Source organism: Lepidochelys kempii, chromosome 14 (genome assembly GCF_965140285.1).
Source record: "Lepidochelys kempii isolate rLepKem1 chromosome 14, rLepKem1.hap1, whole genome shotgun sequence".
NCBI classification, from domain to species: domain Eukaryota; kingdom Metazoa; phylum Chordata; order Testudines; family Cheloniidae; genus Lepidochelys; species Lepidochelys kempii.
The window spans coordinates 36,173,004-36,197,154 of record NC_136393.1 but is presented as its reverse complement, the minus strand read 5'-3'; the positions used below and the strand labels follow the sequence as shown (position 1 = coordinate 36,197,154).

At 45.9% G+C, this 24,151-nt stretch overlaps 1 long non-coding RNA gene and 1 pseudogene across 1 annotated transcript; one reads left to right on the top strand and one right to left on the bottom strand.

Moving 5' to 3' along the window:
* Positions 1-10,561: 10,561 nt before the first annotated feature.
* LOC140898143 (olfactory receptor 6F1-like) lies at positions 10,562-16,793 on the top strand (annotated as a pseudogene).
* A 2,939-nt stretch (positions 16,794-19,732) lies between these two features.
* Positions 19,733-23,903, bottom strand: LOC144929310 (uncharacterized). Its single transcript, XR_013634561.1, has 3 exons — positions 22,812-23,903; positions 20,176-20,249; positions 19,733-19,832 (listed from the first exon to the last, which is right to left on the bottom strand). It is a non-coding gene; the product is annotated as an uncharacterized LOC144929310 (long non-coding RNA).
* Positions 23,904-24,151: the final 248 nt, after the last annotated feature.

Below are 24,151 nucleotides of genomic sequence, written 5' to 3'. Positions count from 1 at the left end.
TTATACATCCCAAAATGCCATTGGCCTTCTTGGCAACAAGGGCACACTGCTGACTCATATCCAGCTTCTCATCCACTGTCACCCCTAGGTCCTTTTCCGCAGAACTGCTGCCTAGCCATTCGTTCCCTAGTCTGTAGCGGTGCATTGGGTTCTTCCGTCCTAAGTGCAGGACCCTGCACTTATCCTTATTGAACCTCATCAGATTTCTTTTGGCCCAATCCTCCAATTTGTTTAGGTCCCTCTGTATCCTATCCCTGCCCTCCCGCATATCTACCACTCCTCCCAGTTTAGTATCATCCACAAATTTGCTGAGAGTGCAATCCACACCATCCTCCAGATCATTAATGAAGATATTGATCAAAACCCGCCCCAGGACTGACCCCTGGGGCACTCCACTTTACACCGGCTGCCAACTAGACATGGAGCCATTGATCACTACCCATTGAGCCCGACAATCTAGCCAACTTTCTACCCACCTTATACTGCATTCATCCAGCCCATACTTCTTTAACTTGCTGACAAGAATACTGTGGGAGACCGTGTCAAAAGCTTTGCTAAAGTCAAGAAACAATACATCCACTGCTTTCCCTTCATCCACAGAACCAGTAATCTCATCATAGAAGCCAATTAGATTAGTCAGGCATGACCTTCCCTTGGTGAATCCATGCTGACTGTTCCTGATCACTTTCCTCTCATGTAAGTGCTTCAGGACTGATTCTTTGAGGACCTGCTCCATGATTTTTCTGGGGACTGAGGTGAAGCTGACTGGCCTGTAGTTCCCAGGATCCTCCTTCTTCCCTTTTTTAAAGATTGGCACTACATTAGCCTTTTTCCAGTCATCTGGGACCTCCCCCGTTTGCCACGAGTTTTCAAAGATAATGGCCAATGGCTCTGCAATCACAGCCGCCAATTCCTTTAGCACTCTGGGATGCAACTCGTCCGGCCCCATGGACTTGTGCACGTCCAGCTTTTCTAAATAATCCCTAACCACCTCTTTCTCCACAGAGGGCTGGCCATCTACTCCCCATGCTGTGATGTCCAGCGCAGCAGTCTGGGAGCTGACCTTGTTAGTGAAGACAGAGGCAAAAAAAGCATTGAGTACATTAGCTTTTTCCACATCCTCTGTCACTAGGTTGCCTCCCTCATTCAGTAAGGGGCCCGCACTTTCCTTGGCTTTCTTCTTCTGTTGCCAACATACCTGAAGAAACCCTTCTTGTTACTCTTGACATCTCTTGCTAGCTGCAGCTCCAGGTGCGATTTGGCCCTCCTGATTTCATTCCTACATCCCCGAGCAATATTTTTATACTCTTCCCTGGTCATATGTCCAACCTTCCACTTCTTGTAAGCTTCTTTTTTATGTTTAAGATCTGCTAGGATTTCACCGTTAAGCCAAGCTGGTCGCCTGACATATTTACTATTCTTTCGACACATCAGGATGGTTTGTTCCTGTAACCTCAACAGGGATTCCTTGAAATACAGCCAGCTCTCCTGGACTCCTTTCCCCTTCATGTTAGTCCCAGAGGGGATCCTACCCATCCGTTCCCTGAGGGAGTCGAACTCTGCTTTTCTGAAGTCTGGGGTCCGTATCCTGCTGCTTACCTTTCTTCCCTGTGTCAGGATCCTGAACTCAACCAACTCATGGTCACTGCCTCCCAAATTCCCACCCATTATTGCTTCCCCCACTAATTCTTCTCTGTTTGTGAGCAGCAGGTCAAGAAAAGCTCCCCCCCCCCTAGTTGGCTCCCCTACGTTTTCCAAAAACTTCCTGGATTGTCTATGCACCACTGTATTGCTCTCCCAGCAGATATCAGGAAAATTAAAGTCACCCATGAGAACCAGGGTGTGCGATCTAGTAGCTTCTGCGAGTTGCCGGAAGAAAGCCTCATCCACCTCATCCCCCTTGTCCGGTGGTCTATAGCAGACTCCCACCACTATATCACTCTTGTTGCTCACGCTTCTAAACTTACTCCAGAGACACTCAGGTTTTTCTGCAGTTTCGTACCGGAGCTCTGAGCAGTCATACTGCTCCCTTACATACAATGCAACTCCCCCACCTTTTCTGCCCTGCCTGTCCTTCCTGAACAGTTTATAACCATCCATGACAGTACTGCAGTCATTTGAGTTATCCCACCAAGTCTCTGTTATTCCAATCACGTCATAATTCCTTGACATCCCCAGGACCTCCAGTTCTCCCTGCTTGTTTCCAAGGCTTTGTGCATTTATATATAAGCACTTGAGATAACCTGCTGATCGCCCCTCATTCTCAGTATGAGGCAGGAGCCCTCCCCTCACAGACATTCCTGCCTGGGTTCAGCCACTGCTACCCCAGCCGTGTTGTTTGACTCCTTCAGTGGAGATGGAGGCAACACAGAAGCAGGTTTTGGGGACGAGGAAGATGATGATGATGAGGTTGTAGATAGCTCACAGCAAGCAAGTGGAGAAACCTGTTTTCCCAATAGCCAGGAACTGTTTCTCATCCTGGACCTGGAGTCAGTACCCCCCGAACCCACCCAAGGCTGCCTCCCGGACCCGTCAGGCGGAGAAGGGACCTCTGGTGAGTGTACCTTTTAAAATACTATACATGGTTTAAAAGCAAGCATGTTTAATGATTAATTTGCCCTGGCATTCACAGCTTTCCTGGATGTACTCCCAAAGCCTTTGCAAAAGGTTTCTGGGGAGGGCAGCCTTATTCTGTCCACCATGGAAGGACACTTTACCACTCCAGACCAGTAGCACATAGTCGGGAATCATTGTAGAACAAAGCATTGCAGTGTATGTTTGCTGGCATTCAAACAACAACCATTCTTTATCTCTCTGTGTTATCCTCAGGAGAGTGATATCATTCATGGTCACTTGGTTGAAATAGGGTGCTTTTCTTAAGGGGACATTCAGAGGTGCCCGTTCCTGCTGGGCTGTTTGCCTGTGCCTGAACAGAAATGTTCCCCACTGTTAGCCACGGGGTGGGGGGAGGGTTGAGGGGGTAGCCACGTGGTGGGAGGAGGCAAAATGCAACCTTGTAACGAAAGCACGTGTGTTATGTATGTAATGTTAACAGCAAGGTTTACCGTGAAAGAGTGTAGCCATTGTTCTATAAAATGTGTCTTTTTAAATACCACTGTCCCTTTATTTTCGCCACCAGCTGCATGTGTTTCAAGGACCACAGGTTCTTCTCCTTCCCAGAAGCTAGTGAAGATTAGAAGGCGAAAAAAACGCACTCACGATGAAATGTTCTCTGAGTTCATGCTGCCCTCCAACAACTGACAGAGCACAGACAAATGCGTGGAGGCAGAAAATGTCAGAGTGCAGGAAAGCACAAAATGATTGGGAGGGGAGGTGGTGGGCTGAAGAGAGGGCTGAAGCTGAAAGGTGGTGGCAGCGTGATGAGAGGAGTCAGGATTCAATGCTGAGGCTGCTGGAGGATCAAACTAATATGCTCCAGCATATGGCTGAGCTGCAGGAAAGGCACCTAGAACACAGACCGCCGCTACAGCCCCTGTATAACCAACCACCCTCTTCCCCAAGTTCCATAGCCTGCTCACCCAGATGCCCAAGAACGTGGTGGGGGGACCTCCGGCCAACCAGCCACTCCACCCCAGAGGATTGCCCAAGCAACAGAAGGCTGGCATTTAATAAGTTTTAAACTTTTAAAGTGCTGTGTGGCCTTGTCCTTCCCTTGCACACCGTAGCCTGGCCAGTCATGAAACTGGTTTTCAAAGCTTCTCTGATGCACACCGTGCCCTCCTGTGTTCTTCTAACTGCCCTGGTGTCTGGCTGCACGTAACCAGCGGCCAGGCGATTTACCTCAACCTCCCACCCCACCATAAACATCTCCCCCATACTCTCACAGATATTGTGGAGCGCACAGCAAGCAGTAATAACAGTGGGAATACTGGTTTCGCTGAGGTCTAAATGAGTCAGTAAACTGCGCCAGCGCACTTTTAAACATCCAAATGCACATTCTACCACCATTCTGCACTTGCTCAGCCTGCAGTAGAACAGCTCCTGACTACTGTCCAGGCTGCCTGTATTTGGCTTTATGAGCCATGGCATTAAGGGGTAGGCTGGGTCCCCAAGGATTACTATAGGCATTTCAACATCCCCAATGGTTATTTTCTGGTCTGGGAATAAAGTCCCTTCCTGCAGCTTTTGAAACAGACCAGAGTTCCTGAAGATGCAAGCGCCATGTACCTTTCCCGGCCATCCCACGTTGATGTTGGTGAAATGTCCCTTGTGATCCACCAGTGCTTGCAGCACTATTGAAAAGTACCCCTTGCAGTTTATGTACTCGCTGGCTTGGTGCTCCGGTGCCAAGATAGGGACATGGGTTCTGTCTATGGCCCCACCACAGTTAGGGAATCCCATTGCAGCAAAGCCATCCACTATGACCTGCACATTTCCCAAGGTCACTACCCTTGATAGTAGCAGATCTTTGATTGCTTTGGCTACTTGCATCACAGCAGCCCCCACAGTAGATTTGCCCACTCCAAATTGATTCCTGACTCACCGGTAGCTGTCTGGCGTTGCAAGCTTCCACAGCGCTATTGCCACTCGCTTCTCAACTGTGAGAGCTGCGCTCATCTTGATATTCATGCGCTTCAGGGCAGGGAAAGCAAATCACAAAGTTCCATGAAAGTGCCCTTACACATATGAAAGTTTCGCAGCCACTGGGAATCGTCCCAGACCTGCAAGACTATGCAGTCCCACTAGTCTGTGTTTGTTTCCCAGGCCCAGAATCAGCGTTCCACTACATGAACCTGCCCCATTAGCACCATGATGCCCACATTGCCAGGGCCCATGCTTTGAGAGAAGTTTGTGTCCATGTCCTCATCACTCTTGTCACCGCGCTGATGTCTCCTACTCACCTGGTTTCTCTTTGCCAGGTTCTGGTGCTGCATATACTGCTGGATAATACGCATGGTGTTTAATGTGCTCCTAATTGCCAAAGTGAGCTGAGCAGGCTCCATGCTTGCCATGGCATGGTGTCCGCGCAAAAAAAAGGTGTGGAACAATTGTCTGCCATTGCTCTGACGGAGGGAGGGGCGACTGACGACATGGCTTACAGGGTTGGCTTATAGAGAATTAAAATCAACAAAGGAGGTGGCTTTATATCAAGGACAAACAAAAACAACTGTCATGCAGAATGGCCCCCTCAAGGATTGAACTCAAAACCCTGGGTTTAGCAGGCAATGCTCAACGCACTAACCTATCCCTCCCTCTGGTATTTTGGGCAGGACTGAATCTCCATTAAAGTTTTCAAGGTGCCCCTGACAGACCTCACCAAAATGATTGTCGGCCATTGATTTCACAGAGGGAGGGAGGAGCAAATGCATACAAAACAAATCTGATCTATTTCTTGTTTTGATCCACTCCATCTATCTTTTACATCTTTGGCTAGCAGCAGATGGTGCAGTAGGACTGCAAGCCATCCACATCTCCTGGCTGCTCACCATAAGATGGTACAATAGGACTGCCTGCAGGAGTAAAGAGAATGACCTGGTCGAGTCACTCCTAATTTATTCCCTGCGCCAATGTCTGTCTAGGCGCTCCTGACCAACCTTACCGAGGCAGCCAGGAGCACCTCGGACATGATGACAATGGTTTTCAGGCCTATTGCACCATCTGCTGCCACAAGGCAATGGGTTGCTGCTGCTGTGTAGCAATGCAGTACTGCGTCTGCCAGCACCCAGGAGACATACGGTGACAGTGAGCTGAGCAGGCTCCATGCTTGATGTGGTATGGCATATGCACAGGTAACTCAGGAAAAAAGGTGCGAAACGATTGTCTGCCATTGCTTTCACGGAGGGAGGAAGAGAAGGAGGGTGGCCCTGATGACATGTACCCAGAACCACCAGCGACAATGTTTTTTGCCCCATCAGGCATTGCAATCTCAACCCAGAATTCCAATGGGTGGTGGAGGCTGCGGGAACTGTGGGATAGCTACCCACAGTGCAATACTCCAGAAGTTGACGCTAGCCTCGGTACTGTGGAAGCACTCCGCCGAGTTAATGCACTTAGAGCATTTTGTGTGGGGACACACACAATCTACTATATCAAAATAATTTCTAAAAAATTGACTTCTATAAATTCGACCTAATTTCGTAGGGCAGACATATCCCTTAGAGGCACATCCCATGCTCAGCTGAGACAGAAATAGAACTTTGCCCTGAAGGATAAACGATTGATTGTCACTGTGCAATGGGATTTTCAAAGGAGTTCAAAGCAATTAAACATGCAATTCTCATTGTGATAGAGTGGAATGTAAATGCCTGATTCCCACAGACTCTTTTGAAAATCGCACCCATAATGATTATCCTCCTTATGCTAATCTGAGACTAGTCTGGCAAAGATAATAATACCTTTTACTTTTATACCTCTTTACATCTTGAAATCACTGTCCAGTCATAAGCTATTTTATTCTACTACAGGTTGAAAAGAACTCCCTTTGTAGCCATGACTTCAATGTTGTTTGGAACAACATTGGTGCTTTTCAACTGCCCCTCTGTAGTAAATAATTAACCATTATCAATCCTCTGCTATATGAGGAGAAATTAGGTCAGAGGAGTAAAGGATCTTGCTTAGGGATGCATTGGAAGTCAGGGGCAAAACTCGGAACTGAGACCAAGATCTCCTGCCTTTGAATACCCTAAGTTCCATAATGACAGGTTTCAGAGTAGCAGCCATGTTAGTCTGTATCTGCAAAAAGAAAAGGAGGACTTGTGGCACCTTAGAGACTAACAAATTTATTTGAGCATAAGCTTTCGTGAGCTACAGCTCAGTTCATCGGATTCATCTGATGAAGTGAGCTGTCGCTCACGAAAGCTTATGCTCAAATAAATTTGTTAGTCTCTAAGGTGCCACAAGTAATCCTTTCCTAAACTCCATAGTTACAGAGGGCCTGATCCAATGAGAGAGGAAGTCGAAGGTATTCTTTCCATTCACTCTAGTACACTTGGGAAGAAATTCATGGTGCTTTTTCACCTGTAGATTTCAAACCATTTTACTAAGGTGGGTGAGTAGTATTATTTCATTTATTTACAGATGGGGAAACTGAGGCACAGACAGTTAATCTGACTTTCACACAGTAAATCCATGACAGAGCTGGGACAAACTCCAACTCCTTATTTCCCATCTACCAGACCAGGCTACAGCTGAGATTTCAAAAGCTGCCAAAGGGATTATGGGGCAAATTCTTAAAGGCTTGTAGGTGCGTAGTGGGATTTTTCAAAGTAGCTAGGTGTCTAATACCCATTGCAATCAAGGATTTTTAGGTGCCCAGATGCTTCTAAAAATCTCATTAGGTGCCTAAATACTTTTAAAAATCTGGTTCTTAAACAAACAAATGCCCATGAAAATGAATGAGGAGCGGGCATCCATGTGGCATTTGTGGCTATGGAAACCTAAGTCTACCTCTAAGAGAAATATCCAATCCATTTTTACATTCTTATCTATGCGACTCAATAAATTACAGCAGCAGCGAGTTCCACAGATCTATCGTATAGCTATTTTCTCTTATGCATTCAAGAGTTGAAAAAGATGAGTGAAATGTAGAAAGTGAGAAAGTAAGTGAGAGAGAAGGAAGTATGTTACAGATGTACCAGTTCCTCACTGGGAAACCTATTCCTTCCAACCAGATAAGGCCCAGTAGGTCACATTACCAAGTATACAAAAAATATGTATTAATACAAGTGGTTTAAAGTATATTTCTGGGATGGTCTATCTCTCTCTCTCTCTCTTTAGTGGACCTAGCTTATTAGCTTTTGCTGACAGAACTAGTCAGAACAGACCCCCTTCTCACATTATCTTCTCTCCTTAGAATAAGGCGTTCTTGGATTCTGAGGGAAAACATGCATTGCGAGCTGGGGTGCCGTATTTTTTTCTCCAGCTATAAATCAAACATTTAAAGGTTTCATACACAAAATCTTCCTACGTATTACATAAATTTCTATATTGATTAAAATCTCATTGCATTACCATTTTATCATCACCCTGCTGTCTTTTCCCCTTAACTGCTTCCTTTATGTATGGCAACTGAATAGGTCCTAGACATAAGACTAATTTATGTTCCTCAGAAGTGCTCTTGGGATTTGGTCTCAACAGAATTTCACTGTCTTCTCAAGAATGTGCCAAACCCCTGGCTTAGTGAGGACGATGTCCTTGTTTAAAGAAGAGCACGGGAAGTTAGGAGACCTTGGTTCTGTGTCTCCATTGACTTGCTGATGGACCACTGTGAAATTGTTTAAGTTCTTTGTTCCTCAGTTTCTCCATTTGTAAAAGACTAAAGGCCAGATTTCTCAAGGTATTTAGATGCCTATTGAAATTTTCAGAAGCACCTAGGAACCTCAAACTTATTGATTTATGTGGGTGTTAAGTGCCTATGTACTTTTAAAATCCCACTAGGTGGCTAAATACTTTTAAAAATTTGTCCCTAAGTGGCTGCCCAAAGTTAGGCAACTACGTCCACATTTAGGCAACCTAATAGGTGGTCTGAGATACAGAAGTATAAAGCACCAGAGGCTAAAGACATTCAGACGTCTAAAGATAGGCAGATAAGCACCTCGTGGGAATTTCAGAAGTACCTATGCAGGTTAAGCACATAACTCCAATTGAATTCATTGGGGTTTAGGGGCCAAGGCCTTTGAAAATCCCACTAGACACCTAATAACCTTTGAAAATCTGGTTCTAAGGCACTTCGGTGCTTTTGAAAAAATGTACCTCTAGTCTACACAAAAAGTTGTACTGACAAAATGAAAGGTGTGATTTTTATACCAATTTAGCTAAAACAGTGCAACTTTGTGTGTGGATATTATATTGGTTTAAACCTCATGTATGTCAATTTTCAGGTGCAAACTGAACTGATATAACCAGTTTTCAACCTAAGAGTCCACAAAGGCACAAAAGTTGCAGTGGACTAAATAAACATATTGAAGTTAAGTTGCTGTGTCTTCTCTGTATAGACAAGCCCTAGGGCCAGATTTTTAAAAGTATTTAGGCACCTAGTGGAATTTTCAAACCTTCTAGTTGCCTAACATCCATGGAAATCAATGTTTTAGGTACCTAGGTGCTTTTCAAAATCCCACTAGGTGCCTAAACACCTCAACTAATCTGGCCCTAAATCACTTTTGAAAATAGGATTGACAGTTAAATTTTCAAGTGCAGCTAATTGACTAAAGACCCAATGAGACTTAAGCTCCTAAGTCACCTAGGTGCTTTAGGAAATTTTACCCTAAGGCTCCCTAGTGTGCTTGAATATAGTATAGTTTGAATTCTAGGGATTTCAATGGAAGTTAGACACCAAGGTGCTTCTGAAGATCCTGCTAGGCACCTGTTTGTCTCTTTAGCACCTTTATACCTTTGAGGATCTCAGCCCTAGTGCTTAGCTATCCAGTTCCACCGGGTTGTCATTGTGCTCATGAAATCCTGAACTGCTCAGAGCATTTGCCATCCACATGGGTGTGAAAATTACTGAGCAATATCAGGCATCATCCCAGTAAATACAATGGGAATTTGCTGGGCTAAGGACTGAATAAAATTTACATCAGGGGTAAAATAATTGTTGAAATTATGCACCTGATCTCCCTTCCCCTTAAAGAGATTTAGGCTGCGATTTTCAAAGACGACTAAAGGAGTTAGGTTTCCAACTCCAATTTAAATTAATGAGATTTGGGCACCTAAATTCCTTTAGGCGCATTTGAAAATACCAGTCCACTTTGGCATGGACTTAATTGAGGCAGAACTGTCCCCTAAAGCAGAAGCTACTCCCCATAATAGTGTAATACATGTGAAAAGAGAATCAGGATCTGTGACTTTATGGCCCTCAACTCCATGAGAGATTCATGATAACATCATTAGGCTTGGCAGCATGGACACCCCATTCTAAATGATAGGTCAGAGCTCCTAAATGTAAATAAGCTGCAAAGATGGGAGCATGTGTATTTGTGGCTAGAATAGAGAAATTGTGACTTGTTCCAGTTCAGAGCCAGTGGGCAGATTCCGTAAGCCTTAGGGTGAAAATCATTCTGTGCAGAGAAGTACTTACCTTACACCTAACCCTCACAGTATCACTTGAGGAGGTCTTCAGTAGTGCACCGGCTGAATTCGATTCCTCATCTCAGCATGGGACACAGGACCAAAGACATAAGTTGATAGAAATCTACAGCTGATATAGTGAGTTGATGACCTGTATGATATGAATTAGTAAGTCTTTGACCACATTGTGGTGGAGAAATATCAACATTGCATTTGTCACCAGTTTGCACCCTGTTGTTGGAGTCTAAGGAAAGCATCTGTAACAGTGACCAGTGCCTGGTGTTGGAAGAGTCCTACACATGGGTCTAGTCTGGTGAATAAATGTGGACAGGCCAGGGTAATACTTATGCTAAGCTCACTGGCTTCAGCCAAGTCTTTGCTTGACATGAGTGTTGCTTGCGAACTTCCTCCGTGTGTAGAGACTTCTTTAAAGAATGCTTATAGCAGCTGGGTAAGACACAGGTGTTTTGTACTGTGTTGAAGGACATAGATAAAAGGAAGTTAATCAGTACAATACATAAAAAGTATTGCCAAAATGACCCTGTATTGTGAAAAACAGAAAAGACCCTATATTGAGTGGTACGATCCAAGTAAATAAACCAATTGGAATAGGGACACGTTGACATGAAAGTAGCCTGGACAGAAAAAGTTTTGTAAACTGAAGCCTTCACATGTATATACCATGGGTAAGGTAAGACACAATGCTTAATGTTGATTGGATGGTCAGATAACGTGTAAAGGTATAAATATGCTAGAGTGTAAGGGAACAGTCAGACCCTCGTAGGAAAAATCGACAGTGACTACGCCCCCAAGAAAGGTAATTCGGCAATATCTTTTTCTGTATATCTGTCATTCATTGCTTTTATGGTAATTGTAATGTGCAGGGCCTTACATCTGGTTCAAAGAAAGGTTTGAATGAATAAACGTGACTGTCTCAGTCTCCAGTGTATGGTAATCCTCACCAAATGCTCGTCCTTCAGAAAGAGCTGTAAGAGGCCACATGCAGAAGCAGTTATGGGAACAGTCTGCCCATACTGGAAGTTTCTTCTGTTAGTACAAGCAAATGTGAACAAGAACAAATGTAATGCATGATAGCAACTGTGAGCTGAACAGAAAGTTCAGCCACCCATGGGATCATAAACTGTTCCTCAGAAAGTAGCTCATGTGTGACTTTTTCACATGACCTCAGAAAGGATGTAAACATTCTGTGGAGAACTAATCATAAGGGAGTTTGCAAATCTACAAAATAACTCTTCCTCTCCCAAAGACCTTGTATTTTCCATCAATATCTGAAGCAACCACCTAACTTGATCTGAGGTTAGAAAATTATTTTAACTTTGTTAAAAGGGCATTATCTAGACCATCCCTGACAGTGTTTGTCTAACCTGCTCTTAAAAATCTCCAAAGATAGGGATTCCACAACTTCCCTAGATAATTTATTCCAGTGCTTAACTATTCTGACAATTAGGAAGTTTTTCCTAATGTCCAACCTAAACTGCCCTTGTTGCAATTTAAGCCAGTTACTTCTTGTTCTATCTTCACAGGTTAATGAGAACAATTTACCTCCCTCCTCCTTGTAACAACCTTTCATGTACTTGAAAACTGTCATCATGTCCCACCTCAGTCTTCTCGTCTCCAGACTAAACAAGCCCTTTCCCTCCCTCCTCCCCCTCCCCCCTTCCCTCATAGGTCATGTTTTCTAGACCTTTAATCATTTTTGCTCTAATAAATTGGTTAGTCTCTAAGGTGCCACAGGTACTCCTTTTCTTTTTGTGAATACAGACTAACACGGCTGTTACTCTGAAACTTAATCATTTTTGTTGTTCTTCTCTGGATTTTCTCCAATTTGTCCACATCTTTCCTGAAATGTGGTGCCCAGAACTGGACACAATACGCCAGTTGAGTCCTAACCAGCGCGGAATAGAACAGAAGAATTACTTCTTGTGTCTTGCTTACAACACTCCTGTTAATACATCCCAGAATGATGTTTGCTTTTTGTTTTGAAACAGTGTTACACTATTGACTCATGTTTAGCTTGTGACCCACTATGGCCCCAAGATCCCTTTCCACAGTACTCCTCCCTGGGCAGTCATTTCCCATTGTGTATATGTGCAACTGATTGTTCCTTCCTAAGTGGAGTACTTTGCATTTGTCTTCACAGAATTTCATCCTATTTACTTCAGACCATTTCTCCAGTTTGTCCAGATCATTTTGAACTTTAATCCTATCCTATCTATCTCATCAATCTTCTTCTTAGTGTCCAGCTTGGTTCTGAGTGCTTACAGTTCACTACCTTACAAACGAGGTATTTTTTAAAGGAATTCAATATTTTTAACATAATTTACCGTGAAAGGCATACAGTTCCCTGCAAGCCAATAAGGTCTCGTTGGTACAAAGAAAGGACATTATGAGCTAAAAGAGGAGGAAAGTCTTGAAAAGATTAAGTCTACCATTCAGCTGAGATGAGGCCTTCTTTTTATGGAGAAAATAGAATATCACGGCTGTTTTCATCATTTTCATCATGATAAAGGGCAGGCAAGTAGATTTTGTCAATCAGGTGTTTTAACTGTTCTGGAAATTTTGCTAGGTTCAGCTCTTTCCATCAGTAGAGACTGAATACAAAGAGCCAGATCCTCAGTGGGTCTAAATAATCGTAGCTCCATTGACAGGTCTCCTGAGAGAAATTTGGAGGCCCGTTAAATTATGTTTTCCCCCTCCCATTTCACCCTAAATAGATAGTTTTGTGGGGGCACTGAGCTCAGGACCTCAGTACAATTGTTCCATCTTACCTCTCTCATCTGCCCTGTCTATTGATAATTCACACCCGCTGAAGGTTTGCCCAGTGAGAAGATTTGCTGAATGATGAGTTGCAGTAAGTTCCATTTCTTAAAAACGTTTAAAAATTTTACTTATTTTCCTCACTTCACTCATGTGAGTGGAACCCTTGACTTCAAAGGAATCATTCATGTGAGTAAATTCATGCATTTTTATTTTATATATGTCTATATATGCAAGTTTATGTATGTATTAACTGTTTGCAGAATCAGGGCATTAGATGTTATTCACAGGATATTATTCATAACAAAATAAATGGCTTATATTAAAGAGGGAGAAAATATAATTGTTGATTGCCCGTGTTGATTAGACTTTGATACAAAATATTTAAGGCTGGGATTTTCAAAGGTGTCTGAGGGAGTTAGGCACCCAACTCCATTACATTTCATAACTCCCTTAGATCCTTTGCAAATTCAAATCCAAATAGGGAAGGGGACTAAATTTAGGTTATAAATTAACCTGACATTGTAACTTTAATGAAAACTCAGAACACCCAAAACAAGCAATCAAACAAAAATTCAGAACATTCACTGTAAAAGTCATTGATAGATTTCAAGTTAGGGACAACTTTTTCAAAAGTGGCTTCTAATTCTGAATGCCTCAGATTTGACACCTCAGGATTAATCCATCTGTGAAGGAAACTTTTGGCCAGCACTGGGAACCTGATATTTTTTTCTGAAGGTGTTTTCGAAACTCGGCATATTACAGTTTTGCTGTATTTGTGGGGCTTGCGGTCTGTTGCTTAGCACAGGTGTCTAGGAGTGAGGGTACCTGGATTCTGTGCCGAGCTCTTTTAGGGATGCATAGAATAGCTGTTGTATCAAAGGAACAGGAATCAGTACACTTGGGTTCTATTCCCATTCTTTGAGGGGAGTTAGGATCGTGGTTGGAGCAGAGCGGGGGCTGAGAATCAGGGCTCCTGGGTTCTATTAACGGTTCTGGTTGAGAAGTATGTTCTATTGACTAAACAGGGAGAAGAATTGCAGACTCCTGGCACAGCTGGTCAAAAATATTTGAAATTCACAGTTTTGATGAAATTCTTCATAAGAATTGAAAATTCTGATAAAAAAGGGATGCATTCTTTGTGATTTTTTTTTTAGCAAAATTGCTTCCTTTGTTCTTTGGTCCTCTCTGGCCCTGAGCTTTGCTGTAATTGGCTCATTGCATGACCTTGCACACCTCAGTATCAACTGGTCAAAGGAGGTTGCAACTGAGTCATTTTCAACCACCAAAAATGAATGCTGGTTTATAGATGTAAATGGTTATTTATGCTCCAAAATTGAGTAGCTGTCCTCTGAACTGCAACTTTGTATTACATCCCCACTCCAACTTGGGACTTCAGCAGGCTTGGAACCGGAGACTTTCTGCACAAAAAGAATTAAATGTCCTCTTGCATTGTAGGAAGGAAATTGACAGGTACAAATCTCATGTGTTCAGTATTGACCTAAGTCTGCTCCCACTGACTCAATGACAAAAATCCTATTGACTTCCTTGGGAGCAGAAATAGGCCTATACTGAGAACTTTTGAAAAGCTCACCCTATTTAGCAGGGATGTTCAAAAGAGACGAGGGGTTTTGTTCACTTCTAAAGGAATCTCAGATTGTGCTGAAAGCCTAACACCCATAGGTCTTTCTTCTGTTGAAATTTTTCAGGGTTTTATCAAAAGGACAACCCCCCACCCCCACCCCAGAAAATAACTTTTTATTTGAAAATTTTCAATTTAAAACAACAAAAATATAAATTAAAATAAAATCAGTCTTGGGCTTTGGATGCTGACCGTGGAAAAAAATGTTTCATTGACAAAAACTAAAAATTGTGTTTTTCAAGGAACACCTGAAAATGGAATTTCTATCATGAAAGTTTCTTTTTGGTCCAAAAGCCACTTTCCACTGGAAAAAAAGTTTCCACAGGAAAAATTAGAACAAGCTTAAATTAACCCTGTGAGCAGGAAGGCTCCAGCAATGTACTAGCAATAGGATATTTTCAGCCTTAAACCATTATTTCCTGCTGTCAAGGTTCCTCCCCCACTCTGAACTCTAGGGTACAGATGTGGGGACCTGGATGAAAATCTCCTAAGCTTACTTTTACCAGCTTAGGTTAAAACTTCTGCAAGGTACAAATTAATTTTATCTTTTGTCCTTGGAATATCCACTGCCACCACCAAACTCTAACTGGGTTTACTGGGAAACGTAGTTTGGACACATCTTTCCCCCCAAAATCCTCCCAACCCTTGCACCCCACTTCCTGGGAAAGGTTTGGTAAAAATCCTCACCAATTTGCATAGGTGACCACAGACCCAAACCCTTGGATCTGAGAACAATGAAAAAGCATTCAGTTTTCTTACAAGAAGACTTTTAATAGAAATAGAAGTAAATAGAGGTAAAGGAATCACCCCTGTAAAATCAGGATGGTAGATACCTTACAGGGTAATTAGATTCAAAACATAGAGAATCCCTCTAGGCAAAACCTTAAGTTACAAAAAAGACACACAGACAGAAATAGTCATTCTATTCAGCACAATTCTTTTCTCAGCCATTTAAAGAAATCATAATCTAACACATACCTAGCTAGATTACTTACTAAAAGTTCTAAGACTCCATTCCTGGTCTATCCCCGGCAGAAACCAGCATATAGACAGACACACAGACCCTTTGTTTCTCTCCCTCCTCCCAGCTTTTGAAAGTATCTTGTCTCCTCATTGGTCATTTTGGTCAGGTGCCAGCGAGGTTACCTTTAGCTTCTTAACCCTTTACAGATGAGAGGATTTTTTCCTCTGGCCAGGAGGGATTTTAAAGGGGTTTACCCTTCCCTTTATATTTATGACACCTGCCTCTTTTAATTATCTGCTCTTTCTGTGCATCAAAATCATCTGCATCCCACAAAGCCACAGTTGTGTTTAATCAGTTTAATTTCATGTCTTCATTTGTTTTGGCAGGTAAAACAGCTGACCGCACTGGAAAAGGGCTATCACACCATTGTGAAGGAATTTATTCTCCTGGGATTCCCTGGGACCCAATATTTGCAGATCTCGCTCTTTGTGCTCTTCCTTGTCATGTACATCCTATCAGTCACAGGAAATGTGGCGATCATAGTCCTAGTGGCAACCAGCCGTCACCTTCGCACCCCAATGTACTTCCTTCTCTGCAATTTCTCCTTCCCGGAAGTATGGTAGACCACAATTTGTATCCCAAAGACGCTTGCCAACCTTGTGTCCCAAAGCAAATCCATCTTCTTTGTCAGCTGTGTCCTACGGATGTATTTTGTTTTCTCCCTAGGATGCACAGAGATTTTCTCTTGGCTGTCATGGCCTACGACTGCTATTTGGCTATATGCTATCCTTTGCTCTACAGCTCCATCCTGAACAGCACCTTGACTGCTCAGCTGGCTGTTGGCTCTTGGTTGTGTGGTTTCCTGCCTATTTCTGTCCTAGCATTTCTGATCACCAGGTTGTCCTTCTATGCCCTAGTGTCATCCATCACTTTTTTGGGGACATAGCACCGTGGATAGTTCTTTCCTGCACAGATACCTACCTTATTGATCCGGTGGCCTTTATCATCTCCTTCATCGTCATCCTGGGCTCCTGTGTCATAACCCTGCTCTCCTACATTTACATCATCTCCACTGTACTGACAATCCCATCAGATAAGGAATGGAGAAGGGCCTTTTTAACTTGCTCTTCCCATCTCACAGTTGTCATTATCTGGTACGGTTCAACCATTTTCTCACATGTCAACCCTTCCATGCAGAACTCACTGGAATTGACCAAAATAGTCACCGTCTTGAATACTATTGTCACACCCCTGTTGAACCCTTTCATCTACACACTGAGGAACCCAGAGGTAAAAGAAGCCCTGAGACATGTATTCAGGGAAGCGATGTTTTTCAAAATGAGTCTGAACATGGAAGATATACCAAAGCTGATAGGGTACTGAAAAAACAACAACAATCCCTGAGAGCCAGAAGTCTAAAGGTAATTAGATGCCTAACTCCAATGGAAATCAATGTGAGTTAGGTGACTAAATAACTTTAACAATCTGGTCCTTAGTGTCTCACATCCTTGAACATTTACAGCCAGATTGTTAAATGTATTTAGGTGCCTAATGGGATTTTCTATGAGTTTTAAGGGCCTAGATGCTTTTTAAAACCACACTTAGCAGCTAAATACCTTTCAAAATCCAGCCCTTATGCATTACTATCCTCTTACTTTGTATTTAATTTAAAATGAAACAAATTGCACATGTGCCAATCATTTATTTATATTAAAGCATGGCCTGTGGAAAGGATAGAGATATCGACAGGCTTGGCAGAATTAAATTTTTATTTTTTATAATTTTGACAGAGAATATCAAGGTTTATTTGTAAGCATTTTTTTAAAAAATATTGTCTATTTGTATTTTCACACTTGTGGGAAATTTCTGTGGCATGTCAGACAATAAGGTGGGTCAGAGAATAATTATTTAAAGACAATTGGTTTTTTGAAAAGTTTGCACTTTATAAGGATTAAAACTCAAATTGTCAACGTCACAAGACAAAATATACACAATATATTCCTAAATCAAACTCCAAGAAGTTCTGACGCAGCATGTTTCTTACTTTGCCTCTCTGTACATTTCTATTTGTATTGATGGAACCTTTTATTTTGGTCGGTTGACAGTCTGTATGGCGCAACTGGCATTTACCGACATTTACTGATAAAAATTTAACCCTTCCAAACCGAGGTAAGATAAACCCACAGGAACCTCAAATCAAGACCCCAGTGGATTTTGAAGAGGATTCAGAATAAAGTTCCAGTTCTAGTTCCAGACTGGATAAAAACCCAGATGGGTATTTTTGTAGCCTTCTTTTTTTCTTTGTTTTTAGTACATGGGCATTCCAAAATTTTGGAAAGATTGATTTCACGAGGATTCCGCCGGTTTGGACTGAAAATATGTGAGAATAGCTTGCAAAATTTTGATGATGTCAAAACTGAATCCGGAATCTTAGTCCTGATTGACCTTTAAAATCAGATGCAAGTCATAATGTAATACCCTGGCTCAATACAAGAGATGTACTTGCCATTGTTGGTTACTACAATAGCCTTCCACTTTGTCACATCTAGAGAAGTTAATTTTTTTCCCTCCAGTGCTAGAGGCCTGTGTTTTCTGTGCTGAAATTTCCCAGGTCATGGGGTGAATCCCCAATTTACAATAAGCCTAGATCTAATCAGGATTTGAATTCACCTGTTGCCTTCTCTATCCACTTTTACTAAGAGTTCCTCATTGTCTTGTGTTATCTCCTCCTTCTATGGCGACGTATATCTAGTGGTGCTTGTGGAAGTGGCTGAGAGAAAATAAGACACCTAACTTCTTTCCAAAACTTAAGGTTTGAGAAATTTCACAGAACATCTCCTTTAATTTTCCAAATGCCTTTGCACTTTCTGAGTTCATTCATTGTGAATACAAATATCAAAAAGAGAAGAACCAGAGGTGTCCTCATTGTACCTTCAACCTGACTGGGGCCATGACGCACAGGGATCCTCAAAAGAAATGAAATATTGGAAGACCACAGAGGTTGGGAGAATTTTTTTGGGGAAAAAAATCATTATTGTTAAATCCAAGCATTGAAAAATCATGAATCAGGGCCCCCCAAATCATGAGATTGGCTTTAAATAGTAAATGTTGGGTTCTTTTGATTTGCTCTCTAGTTTTTGAGTCTGTAGGGCACACTTCATGTTCTTATGGTTTTCTCTGTAACCATGAGTGTGCCCTGGTGGCAAGAGGACTAGACTGCAACTAGGAGAATGAAGTGAGCTGTAGCTCATGAAAGCTTATGCTCAAATAAATTGGTTAGTCTCTAAGGTGCCACAAGTACTCCTTTTCTTAGTTCTATTCCTGGCTCTGCCATTGGCTTGGGGGGTGACTTTGGGCAAGTAATGGCTTCTCTCTGTGCCTCAGTTTCCACATCTGTAAAATGGGGATAATGATATTCACCTCCTTTATATAGTGCTTTGTGATCTATGGATGAAAAGAACTACCGCAGAGACAGGCATAATGATTATTTAAAAGAAAATATGAAAGCTGATCTGTTGATTCAAGCGGTTGAGACTTGAAGAAAAACAACAAATATTGTGAGACAGACATTAAAAATCCTAAGAAGATCCTAGCCCCACTGACATCAACTACAGAACTTAATTTCAGTGGGGCCAGGATTTCACCCTACATTGTCCAGAATTTTATCTTAACCCAACATTCAAACCCTTTGAGGCTTGCCTGCTGTCTAGGGCCAGATGTTCAACTGCCAATTTACAGTAGATTAGCATCCGGTCTACCAAAGGTACTTAAAACAGATGGATGTGCTATGTACAATTAATATCGCTTCATAAAATAACATGGAACTGGTTAAGATTTTGTGCAATCTGATTTACATAATATTTACATAAAGATCATTGTAAGTGGTCACTCACTGATTCACATAAGCAGTGACCATGTTTCCATTGAATCTTGAGTCCATTGAGTTTCGTGAGTGTAAATTCTAACGTTTCCATGCACTCACAGGTGTTAGAATCATGAAGTGCCTCCGAAATGTGGTGCTTTTGTGGATAGCTATCACTTTGGGCCTGGTGGAGGCTGTTTTCAAAATGTTAAAGGTTATGAAAGTGATATGTCCAAGGAAGATTATGTCCACAAATCGTTCTCAACCAATTTAGTTTATTCTGTGAATTCTACTTTTGTGAGACACTATGCACTTGATCAGTCTGGATTTATTTATTGTTGGAATACCTAGATAGTACGATAAATTAGATTAGATAGATAGATGCGTATGGGGACACAGAGAGAGATCATTTTTGTTAACTGTGATCTCCATACAGTTAATTCACCTTCCTTTCCCCTGATACTTGAATAGAATTTTACTGGTAGCTTTGGTTTCTCTTGGCAAACATGGATGTTTCAAATGGAATTTCTAGATTGTGCTTCACTGGACCATCGGACCACCTGAAACAATTCGGGAAATATCATTTGATGGTTCACAAGATAAAAGAATAATTCAAGTTACTGATTTCACAACGTACTCAACTCAGTGTACAGTGATAGCAAGACACAGAAACACAGCAATTAATGTGAATGAGGGACCTGATCACCTCCTACGATATGATTTTTATTGTGCGCTTTTTGTCTAATATGCAATATAAATCCCAGGCTCATGGTTTGAGGATCTGAGGATTTAAATTAAAGACTTATTTATCCTTCCTATGGAGTGATTATCAAGTTGGGATACAAGCTTGGGTACTGATGTTATATAGGGCATTGGACCAAATTCACATCTGGTGTAACTCACTTGGCTTTGGAGAATTTGCCCTAGTGTCTCACAGGAACAGAGTGGGTGGACAAAAATCTCCTTCAACATGAGCCCTATATAAATACAAAAGAGGGATACACATTACACTTTAAAGTAAGAGGACTGTAGTTACAGTGTAGTTACAGTGCAATGGCCCTCTGAGCTGAGCGGTGACTGCGCCTAAGGCTCTCCTCTGCCTCTGCCTCCATCAGAGGGGAAGGGCCCATTCCCCTCCCTGCACCCAGACGGGGCCGGTGGCTGAGCTGAGAACCCAGCTCCCACCCCAGAGCAACCAGCTCAGGATGGCACGAACTCTCCTTCTGCTTGTGCTGGGTAAGTGACTTCCCTCCGCCCGCATCCCTCTGTCTGTCTGTCTGGAGATCCCCCCGCCCAGCATCCCTCCATCCCTCTGCACCCCCATCCCCTCCCTGGAGCTCTCACCTCACCTCACCTCACCTCACCTCACCTCACCTCACCTCACCTCTTCTCTTCTCTTCTCTTCTCTTCTCTTCTCTTCTCTTCTCTTCTCTTCTCTTCTCTTCCAGCCTCTCTCCAGCTTCTCCCCAGGCTGGTGTCCCCTGCAGGTAATGAAGTCTCCTCTCCTTGCTGAGATGCTCGCAGTGAGGGGGTATCAAGGAGTGGGGGGTGGGGATCCTCCTCCTCTCACACTGTGATGTTTGGAATTGCAAGGAAGGGAGGATCCCTGGGTGCCCCCTGTGTCATCCCCTGGGTGGGTCAGGCTGCCCCGTTCACAGGCGCCTCCTATGAACCTGCCCCAGCAGCAGCAGCAGCTACGGTCCAGAGCCACTTCCGTGGGGGTGGAAGAGCGATCCCAGCTGACGCCTGCTTGTGGGGTCCATTTGGTGGGTCCCAGCTCAGGCCGTAGGGGAGAAGATGCCCGCATCCCCCTGGGCGCTACCTCATTGGCAGCCTTAGCAGAGAGAGCGAGGTCTGGAGGGGCCATGGAGACTGACCTCCCACCTCCCCATTACAGTGAGTCCCCCCAGGCCAGAGGCCCATGGGTGTGGGGCTGTGTGTGGAGGGGGGGCCTCTCTCTGCCCCAGTTCTGGGCTCCCACCCACAGAGGACTCAGGGCCGGGGGGGCAGATCCAACACCATCCAGCGGGACATTAAAAGCAGGATCTGAGGAGACCGCAGAGGAAACGCGGTGGGTGGAAAATTCCCCCCTCCCTTCCCCACATCTGGCCGAGCTTCCTCAAGTCTCTCGGTGTGATGGTCGACTGACGGGTTCTCGCCCCTCTTCCACCACTGCCCCCTGGATGGAGAGTGTGGGGTGAATACCCTGATGGGAAAGGGGTATCTTGGAGTTGAAACATTTGCATCCACAATCCTCCCCGCTTTTTGTGCCATAAAGGGGCAGGAAGGAGCAAGGGGCAGTTTGGAGACCCCCCCTCCCCAGCCCCAGTTCAATGGGGGGACATGGCAGGATGTGTGGAGCGAAGAGTTTGCAGACAGTCCCTGGCTTCCGGGTCGGAGGGCGGGGCGGCCAACTGTGCAGATGGTCCCTGGTTTATAGAAGCTGGGGACGGGGAGCTGGCAGGCGCTCCTTGGCTGGGGGGTGAGGCGTTTGCAGACGCTCCCTGGCTGGGTGGGGTGGGGGGGTGAGGCGTTTGCAGACGCTCCCTGGCTGGGTGGGGTGGGGGGGTGAGGCGTTTGCAGACGCTCCCTGGCTGGGTGGGGTGGGGTGGGGGGGGTGAGGCGTTTGCAGACGCTCCCTGGCTGGGTGGGGTGGGGTGGGGTGGGGTGGGGGGGGTGAGGCGTTTGCAGACGCTCCCTGGCTGGGTTGGGTGGGGGGTGAGGCGTTTGCAGACGCTCCCTAGCGGGGGGCGGGGCTCGCGGGGACACTTTCCCTCCCAGCCTGGCTCAGAGACCGAGCGAGAAGGTACCGGGGGTGCGGATCGGGCCCCAGTCGGGCCCTGCCCCTGGGGGGCCTGGCCCCAGCCCCCCCTCCCCCTCCATGTCCAGGGCCCCCCTTCCCCTGGTCTGGGCCCATCCCCCGACTCAGGGCTTCGCCCCTGCAGAGTCTCCCCGCCCTGGCTGCGGGGCCCTGCGTGCCGGGCGGGTTTGGGGGTGTTTGGAGGGAGGTGACCCCGAAGCGTTTCTGCTCCGTCCCCCCCCACCCATCTACCCCCCCTTTCCGCGCTTCTCCCTGCGTGGGTTTCCCAGGGGCCATCCCCGTGGCGCCCGGCCGGTGTGACGACACAAATCTCAGCCCTCCCCTTTTGCACCGGGGGGCACCGGCCCTGACCTGCTCCCCACAGGCTCCTGGGGTCCGCTGGGTCCCATGAGGGGTCGGAGCTCCCCACCCCCGCCCACCCCGCCCTGCGGCTCCCTCGCCCCCCAAGAAGCAGCTGCTGCAGCAGGAGCCGCCGCCTGTGAATCGGCCGAAGTTTCACGCCGACTCCCTTTCTCCGGGCGGGGAATTAGGCATCAGAGTTCAGTGCCGGGACCAACCGACCCGCCCCGCGCCCCGCTGGAGCCCTGCCCTGGCCTCAGCCCTTTCCCAGCCTAGGGAGCGCAGCCCAGAGAGGCGGTAAATACCTGCGGGGGGGACGTGGCCTGTCCTGTGGCTGGGAGTTGCAGGCAGATGAATTCAGGCGAGGAGGGAGGCTCACCTGTCTGGCGGGGAGGGGGGGGAATTAGCTGCTGGCCCAACTCCCCGGGGGCTCGGGTGGATTCTCCATCCTGGGCCACGTGTGAAGCCGGACGGGAGGTTTGTCTACGAATCTGCCTACGTTCCCCCCACAGTTCGTTCCGGGCCCTCCCCGGTGTGCGGATTAGCCCAGGTGATCCCAGTCTCCCCGTCCCACCTTCCAGCTGGGAATTCTCCAGGGGGCTGGAGTGGTGGCCAGCAGAAACATGGCTCGGAGAGTGGGGTTGGGAGCCCCTCTCAGTCACGGCAGCTCTGGCGTTCCTCGCCCCCATCCCACCCTCAGCTCCCCGCTCCTCCGCGGAGACTCCCTGCGCGCCTCAGAGCCAGATTTCTGCTGCGGGAGAAATCAACCGGCTGCCGTCCTCTTACCCCGTCGTAAGGCAGCAAATCCAAGGCCCAGGCCGAACTGCTCTGCGGCGTGGAGCAAGAACGGCCGGATTTCACCCCCGTTGGGGTGGGGGGGTCTATGGCAGCTGCTCCAGCCTGGGGTGAAAGCTGAGTAAATAGCAGGGCCGTGTCCCTGCCAAGAACAGCCAGGATCCAGAGCCTGCTCCACAAACCTCTGCTTCTCCGCAGGGCGACAGCGGGGAGAAGGGCCTAGCTGGGTTAACACCCCCCCAGTGACCGACCCGGGTCCCCTGCACCCCCTGTCACTGCTCCAGGGGCCCCCCAGGGGCTGGGGATAGAACCCAGCAGTCCTGGCTCCCAGCCCCCTCGTTCTAACGCATGAGTCCCTCATCTCCCTTCATTCTGTCTGTCCGTCTGACCCCTGCACCTCTCCTTCCTTCCATCTGTCCATCCATCCCCATATACCTCCCTGTGTTTCTCTCTCCATCCCCCAACTCCCAGCTGTACCCCAGTCCCTGCCTGCCCCTCCCTGCCAGGGGCTGGTGCAGTTGGGGCAGAGCCGTGACTCTGATCTCGGGAGCTTGGGCCTGTGGGACTCCCTGCCACAGGACCTGGCTGAGCAGGGGGGTGGGGCTAGGGTCTCAGAGCCATTGCCGAGTGTGTGTGGGTCAGGGCACCCTGTGGCCATCAGTTTCCATGGGAACCCCGTATCTCACCCCCCCCCCGCTTCCCCTCACACAGATCCCCGACCCCGGAGCCAAGATGATGAGCTGCGGCCTCCTGACCAGCTCCAAGGAGCCGGGTGAGTCAGGGCTGCGGGGGACGGTGCCATGAGAGGGAGGGTGGCCCCATGGCTGACACGGCTCCTCCCCCCCATGCCCATGGGGGGGTCTGTGGCTGATATCCCCCTGCCCCCAGTGCCCCTGCACCGCAGCTCGGTGTCGGTGTTGATCC